The 8580-nt window shown below is 31.2% G+C and overlaps 1 long non-coding RNA gene across 1 annotated transcript; it reads left to right on the top strand.

Moving 5' to 3' along the window:
- Positions 1-1456: 1456 nt before the first annotated feature.
- On the top strand, positions 1457-3814 carry LOC130825271 (uncharacterized). Its single transcript, XR_009046866.1, has 3 exons — positions 1457-1637; positions 2536-2594; positions 3479-3814. It is a non-coding gene; the product is annotated as an uncharacterized LOC130825271 (long non-coding RNA).
- The last annotated feature ends 4766 nt before the right edge of the window (positions 3815-8580 follow it).

The raw sequence follows: 8580 nt of genomic DNA, 5'->3' as shown, positions 1-8580 counted from the left end.
CGGTATCCGGTCGAATCCGGTTTTTTTCCTTGGCGGGTGTCGGTCGGTATGGGTCCGGTATTTATCGGTCCGGTCATTACCGGAAACAGGTCACATTCGGTCGGTCAAAAACGGTTTTTTGCAGGTCGTAATCGGTATACAGATCATAACCGGGCGGTCAAAATCGGTAATCGGTCGGTCACAATCGATATGCGGGTCTGAATCGGTCGGTCACAATCGGTCGGTTTTGGTCGGTATCGGTTCAGTTCAATTTAGTTGAACCGGGATTCAGTTCTGTTCAGTTCAGTTTTGGTTGGTATCGGTTCGGTTCAATTCAGTTAAACCGATATTCCGGTTAATTTGGTTGATATCGGTTCAGTTCAATTCATTTAAACCATGATTTAATTCAGTTCAATTATGTTCCAATTATTCTGTTCCAATTTGGTAAAAAATCGCATCGTGTTGCCTCATAATGTCATTGATCATGCGTTTATCCATGATGGGAATGATATATAGAAGGTGGAACCTCACATCAAGTTTTATAGATGTCGTTAGGTTATGAGTTTTATGACATCAAATTCAACTAATCAACTCCGTCTAAGTTAATTAATAGATCATAACATGTTAATTGATCGACTTGACCCTTGTTAGCCCATGGGTGTGTTATTTTAAGCTAATGTGATCAATCTATCTAATCAATCTAGCTGCCAGCGATCTAAGTTAATTGATTGGTTTTTCATTCTATTTCGTCCTATCTAAGTCAATCATGACAAGTTAACATGTAAATCCATCTACGTTGATATGTTTGATTTTAAATGAGGTTTTCGAAAACTAATCAACTCGATTTAAGTTAATTAATTTATTTGATCATAAGTCTAATTTTTCAACTTGATAAATCGATTATAATTAATTAATATATTTGATCATATCATGTTAATTATTTCTATTTGATAAATCAACTCGTGAATTATTCTAACGATTATCTTTTTGGGTGTAATTTATAGACTTTTCAATTTCAATATAGAATTATATAAATACCAATAACATTATAACATTGTTTTTTTTTTGGCAAATAAAATAATAGTTGCATAATTAGAAGTATATATATATATATTTTAGAAATAAGAAAGAAAGAGGTTTATTTATTAAAATTAAGAAGTTTATTTAGAAACCATTAAATCAATGAATTACTCATATTTAAAAAAAAAATTTAGTTGTAAAAAAAAAAAAAAACACATAAGATTATCCCATTGGTGCACAACCTCAATACATGGATTGTCAACTTGGCAAAAGGCATGATAAATCATAACCCTTCATTTTGAAATCAATTAATCTAAACCATTGATTAAACATACTCTAATATATTAAAAAAAAAAAAAAAAAAAAAACTAATATGAACCGTTAGATCAAGGGATCTAATCTAAACCGTTGATAAGCCCAAGTGTATTTCGCTAATTGCTCCGCGCCTTCTCTGATTCTCTCCCTAAAAACCTAAAAACCCTTAATCCTAATTCTCTGATACTCAGCAGCGCCGTCCCCTAACCCCTTCCCTTTTTTTCATTCTCTCTCTAAATCCCGCGCCTAATCCCTGCCGCTCCTCTCCAGCCAGTTCGCCACCGGCCCACCGCCACTCCTCTCCAGCCGGTCCAACCGTCCAAGTAAGTCTTCTTCCATTTTTTTTTTGTTCGATTTGTTTTTGTGTTTAATTTTATGGGTTTAATGTGTTCGTTTAGGGTTAGATTTAGGGTTTTTTGTATTTAATCTTTGTTTTTTGTGTTTAATCTTTGGTTTTCGTGTTTAATCTTTGTTCGATTTAGTCTTCCAGTTTTTTTGTTCTTAATCTTTGTTTCGTTTTCGTGTTCGATTTAGTCTTGTTCCACTTTTTTTTTGTTCGATTTGTTTTTGTGTTTAATTTTATGGGTTTAATGTGTTCGTTTAGGGTTAGATTTAGGGTTTTTTGTATTTAATCTTTGTTTTTTGTGTTTAATCTTTGGTTTTCGTGTTTAATCTTTGTTCGATTTAGTCTTCCAGTTTTTTTGTTCTTAATCTTTGTTTCGTTTTCGTGTTCTTAATCTTGGTCCAAAAATCAGTTATTCGGTCTCAATCTTTGTTCGGTTCTTAAGGGAGTTTTTTTGTTCTTAATTTTGCAATACTTAATCTTTGTTCGGTTCGGTCTAAAGATATAAAATGCGGTTCTTAATCTTTGTTCTTAATCTGGGTTGTTCTTAATCTTCATTTGATTTTATTTGCGTTCTTATGAATTTTTTTGACTTTCATTTAGTTCTTCGTTCTTCATTCTTGTCTTGTTTTTGTGCTTTCTTTCTGGCTTTCATTCTTCGTTTTTGTTTTAATTTAGTTCTTCATTCTTCATTCTTGTTCTTGTTACTTTTTATTAGCGTTTTTGTGCTTTTTTTTTTTAGTATCATTCGGTTTTATTTTGGTTACTTTTTATTTTGATTTTTGATTTCTTATTCTTGTTTTCATACTTGGTTTCATGTTCTTGTTTTTGTTATTGATTTCAGTTTTTGATTTTGATGGAGATTTCATTTTATTCAGATTTTGTTGTTAGGGTTTTGTTTCTTCGGACGGAGCTGCAGTTTTCCACTCATTTCACTGTAAGATTCAAATTTTATAATTGTTTTCATTCAAGTATTGATTTTCTATCCTGTTTTTTTTTTCCTACAATTTTTTGTCATTTTCGGATAATTTCATTGTTAAATGCTGCATTTTCGGATAATTTTCTATCCTGAGTTGATTGATTTTGTGTTGATTATATGGTTATAATTGGAATTGAAATTTTATTTTTTTAATTAATTGTTTGCAAGTTTTGATCTTGATTGAGTTTTATTATTATTTTTGTTGTTTTGAATTTCATTCATTAAGCTGTTGGACATGTCATAGGTGGTTATAGCGTGCTTTACGTGGAAATTGTGATTGGGTTTATCATCATTTTGGGATTTAAGTGTGTCATCTGTATAATTGTTGTAATTAGTTTGTTTGCTTTGGAGATATCTGTATAATTGTATAATTGTTGGGATTTAAGCGTGCTTTGCTTTGGAGACATGTCATAGGTGGGTTGTTTTCTATTTTTTTGTTCGTATGATGAATGTTTGGGTTAATTTGCTAAATCAGTTGCTAGATTCATGTTCATGTTGGCAAATAAAATCAGGTATTTTGTATGATGAATGTTCATGTTCAAATGTACTGTTTATCTTCTTGATGTTTTTAAAGTCGTTTTTAAGGAGATATTAAGTGTTATTGAGGAAAATAACACTGATCATGATGATAATGCTTCAGGTAAGTGTAGTGCTCTATGAAGATTTTTTTCTTGTAATTGGGTTTTTTACCAAATTATCATATCTGAGCGCCCAATTTATATTTTATAATTAATTTATATTTATTTTATTTTATTTATTATAACTTTCTGTCGTTTTTCCATCTCATGCTCTTAATCATAATACTCAGTATCTGAAAGTTGTTACTTTTATATGATCTTAAGGTACACTAAGTTTAGTGGAGCAGTTCCTTACAGATTATTGAAAGGCGGTGTCGCATTGAGGATTAGGAGCAGGAGATCTAAGGTGGTGATGGAAGAGGAGGAAGAAGATGAAAGTGATGAAATGAGTTATACTTCTGAGAAAATTAAAGAAAAATGATGAAATGAGTTATACTTTTGCAATTTCTTATGCATAACTAAAATTTGGAAAAGACTTTTTGTGTAGTTAGGATTATTGATGTTTATATTATTGGTAGGGAAAAAATGTAATGGATCTATTTTAAATTTCGTCTAAACTATTAAATGAAATGAAAGTGGTTTATCAATTTCATAGGTTAATATTTTGTATTGGTTTATATTGTTATATGTTGATTTTAATACAGTATTAATTAGTCAGCAAATTAACCTGAACTTGGTACTTATATTGGTTGCAAAGTATGAACTATGTTTATGCAATTTTGCAATTTCTGAGTTTTGTAAAATTTATACTTAATTTTTTAGAAAAGAAAAAGGCTTTACTAAATTACTGAGTTAATATATATTAACTTATAATTTATATATTTATTTTATAAAAATTTATATTTAATTTAATTTTCATCATATAGAAATAATATAATTAAGTTTAATTTAATTATTTTATATAAAATTTTATTATATTTTGACAACTTAGAAGAATTATGTAGATAAGTTCGGTCCAAAACAGGTTCGGTACAAAACAGGTTCTAGGTTCGGTATAATACAGGTTCGGTACAATATAGATTCGGTCAAAAACGGTCGGTTAAAAACGGGTATTAAGCGGGTCGAAAACAGGTTTCGGTCTGAAAACAGGTTCGGTATCGGTCGGTCACGGTATGATAAAAACAGGTCGAAAACGGTTTTCGGTTTAAAACAGGTTCGGTACCGGTCGGTTTCGGTATGTGTAAAACAGGTCGGAAACGGTTTCGGTCACCATTCGGGTTCGTTAGCGGTCGGTATCTGGTCACTTGTATTCGGTCAAAAACGGGTTCGGTATCGGTCGGTAACAAGTCGGTAAAACAGGTTTCTGACCACATTTACAGCCCTATCCTCCAATAAAGATTTGGATATGTTGCTCTTTAGGCCATGTCTATCTTTTTATTTGGTTATTGCAGACAGCCCCTAGCTTTTTAGACATATTATTGTTTCTCTCTTAATATTCCAATCCAAAAACTAGATGTACACGCTTCCTTGTGTACATGCCCATCTTTATTCTTAATTTACTTATTCCAGTTTAAATGGCTTTGCAATTTTCACAATTTCTTTTTTATTTTATTTAAGTGTATTATTCAAGTGCTAATTAAAACATTTTTAGAAATAAATTCGGAAAGCTCTTGCATTCCGAGTATATTAAGAGTGCGTCAGTGTGTTTAAAAAAGTGTTGATGTTATATTTGTACCGTAGATAAATTGAATTTCTTTTAATGCAAACAAATTCCCACGCATTGCAATAATCAACAACTCAAAACCATTCAAATGAGTTCTGCCAAAACATAAATGTATGAGACAGTCTCACCGAGAGATGTACCTCATACATGTATAAATAGTCCATCTCATACATACTATTATGAGAATATAACTCATTATTTGAGGTTGTCTCATGATGTATGCATTTTGTACTATATTTTTATGCTCATTTCCCTTGCATTTTATGGCATTTTGATGTGTGATTTCGCATTTTCCATGTGGTTTTACGCTTGGTTGGAATTTTCGTGTGTCTTTGATTATTTCAGGCCATTTTACTCCACTCTTGTATTGGAAGCGGATCACTCCTGAGCATTAGAATGCGTGCTTCGAGATTTGACAGAGTTCGAGACCGCACTACGGCACTTTTGTGAGCTCACGGCTCCATTCGGATATGCTTTAGTCCCGTTGGGTCTCGTTTGTACTTTTGCCGTGTTCTAATGAAGAAAAGTAAGCACAAGATGATGGGCCTGGGCGAGTATTTTCATACCCGAGCGATTTCAAGTGAGAAATAGGAGTGTAAGCCTCAAAGCCCAGGACCCGGTCGGGTATACTCTAAATCCGGTCGGGTTAAACCCGGTTGGGTCTGTCAATAATCACTTGCATGAATGTTCAGCTTACGGACCCAGTCCGGTCTTACTTAAACCCGGTCGGGTCCTACGATTTCTGCTCTCTGGAAAACTCCCAGCACACGGACCCGGTCCTGTCTTCCAGAAACCCGGTCTGGTCCTGCTTTAATAACCGTTTTTCCGCACGATTTTTACTTTATGATGAGGAATGCAACAAGGGGGGCATGGCAAGCAACATTTTTCTTCTCTGTTTTTTAGATACTATTAACTCTTCACTTTTGGAGAAAAAACTTTGTAACTTTCGATTACTTTCGTTCATCCTTTGGTATTCAACTTCAAGTATTAATTCTTTATCCTTTCCTTGTTATTACTTTTAATCATGTTTTCTTTAATTAATTCTTGTTTTGTTGCAATTGATATGTATGAGTAGTTTCTTAATCTAGGGTTAGATGGAACCCTAGCCATGATGTTAATGATGAATTATTGAATCCGAATCCCTTTTTGTTATGCATAATCCTTGTTCATGCTTGGTTTCTTATGCTAGTTAACTCATGTATTTTCAATAGAAATTTTGGAAAGTGTGGTTAACGATTCATTCAATTGCTAACGAAAGTTAGAGTTGAATGAATTGCCTTTTAGATCAAGGGCTTGATAATCTTCATGAGAATAGATAGATTTGATTGTTGGATCTTATAGAATACTATGCTCAATGTCATTACTATACTTGATTTCATGAAAATAGGTTTGATAGTATGGTAGTAAAGCTAATAGTCTTCGAAAGGAGTTATTAGTATCTTTAATGGTGTATTCGTCCTATTGAACTTGGTTATGATTGTCGTAGGGGTAGTAGGATCTCATTGTCATCATATCATGCTAGTGGGGAAGTTTATCCCTAGATATTTTAATATTATTGATTTACCTTTCTAATTTAATTGCTTGTATTCTAGTCATTTAGTTAGTTTAGACATATATTCTCCAAATTTGTGTGTTACTTAGGATCAATTGGCAGCCGGAAAATAATCATTTACTACATTGTTCCCTGTGGATTCGACCCTAACTGCTGCTATACTAGTTGCATATCAGGAATTGTTTGGTAGTACATAAACGACCTATCATCTCACTGAGAGACTGTCTATCATAAAAGTAGCTCTTGTCTCAATTAAATATTATATAAAAATTAAAGAAATAAAAGAGACCACATGAGAACGAGATGGTAAAACAATGTACATTATCAAATAGAAAATTAAAAAAGGTTAAAGGATCAACTTAAATCCTCTACAAATAATAATATAACAAAAGAAAAATGTAATGAAGGAGGGAATTTGAAGTCCCACAATTTGATGGGGAATGGAAATTTAAAAGGTTAACATTTTTTCTCACATAATTTGACAAAACAAACATGTTTGAAATATCCCTAATTTTTTCACCACCAAGCATTCGAATTAAATTTCAAACCCAACATTAATTTGTTTGTTGCAAAGGTATTAATTTTCTTCAAACATGAATTTATCTATTATTTTTCGTAAGTTTCCCTTAGTATCCATGTAACTTTAGATCCAAATTTGTAATATGGCTTTTGTGATTTTGTGAACTAAAATGTACTTTGTTTTGCTATAGTTTTGGGTTTGGATCTTGCCCTCTCCTTGGAAGGGACAAAGGGCATAATCTGTGTGCTATCCTATTCACCGGAATTTTAATTTATGTTGTATACTGGTTGATGACTCTATCTCTATTGGGTTTGGAATTATATTCAAAATAAATAAAGGTAATGGTATTGCAAATGTGGATATGGAAGCTTCTTAGTAGATTTTTTTTTTTTTTTTTTTTTGGTATTGAATGTTAAGAAGCTTCTCAATTTTAGAAAGATGAAGGCTAATGAGGCAAAAGATGCTGATGAGTTTGCAAATGTGGATATTGAATGTCACCATGTTTCAAACACGGGTAATTTCTTAATTTGTAGATTTAATTAGAATATCATTTGTTTCAATAATTGATATCAGGAAAAATATTCTTGATGATAAGATAACAATATTCTCTATCAAGTATCATCTATATACTTGAGTCGTTAATCACAATAACTTGTGTTGCAACCATATTTACTTATATCTTGTTAAAAATCCTAAGGGTAAAAAAGATAAAAAAATATTTAACAAATTAGTAGATATTTCTTTTCTATTAATCATTAATATTAAGCAAGATATTCTTGATCATAATTATAAAAATATTCTATGTTATAAAAATATATTCAATTACATTATCAATTTAGTTTTATTTAATGATTCCAATAATAATAATTGAATTAAAATATTTCGTACATTTATCAAAAATTAACAAGTACACATAGATAACTGAAATAATTTTCGACTACTTTATGTAATTGAAATGTATTTTAACATGTAGACATATAGGATATATACATGCAAGTACGTATGAGAGTATCTTACTGTATTGACGCTCCATAATGAATAATTAAGGTGACGTACAAGATCTTCATTTAGTAGATGACAAACTATAAGTTTCACATGGTAGGAATAATACGTTACAGCTCTATCTCTTGATTTTGATTTGTTTATATCTTGTGATAGATTTAATTCTTTTAGTAAATCGTGGGAGCATCAAACAAAAATAAGTGATAAAAATATGAAAATGAAAAGAAATATATTATATTAAAGGATTAAATTACATAAAAGGTGTGAGTGCTCAATTTGTTGCCTCGGCTCCTAATTAATATCTTGTAAAAGTTTCTTTCTATAATTTTGAATGCAGTTTCATAAAAAAAATTATTATTATTATTATTATTATTATTATTATTATTATTATAGTAATATTAAAAAAATGGATGTGATATAATGTCTAATTTTCCATATATAAAAATATGACAACGTTAATGAGATCAAAGGCAGATCTTCCATAAGGTCGAAAGACTTAAGCCTCCCTAAAAACTTTTGAGTCATTTTATTAGATCAGACTATTATCAACCCTTCCACCCTGGCTTATTAATCATTTCTCAGCTATTATTATTGGATTTATAGTGGTTGATCTTGGCACTCCTCCTTTG

This window comes from Amaranthus tricolor, chromosome 10, assembly GCF_026212465.1.
Source record: "Amaranthus tricolor cultivar Red isolate AtriRed21 chromosome 10, ASM2621246v1, whole genome shotgun sequence".
Lineage (NCBI taxonomy): Eukaryota > Viridiplantae > Streptophyta > Magnoliopsida > Caryophyllales > Amaranthaceae > Amaranthus > Amaranthus tricolor.
The sequence above is the reverse complement of the archived record's forward strand: the minus strand, read 5'-3'. Positions and strand labels throughout refer to the sequence as shown.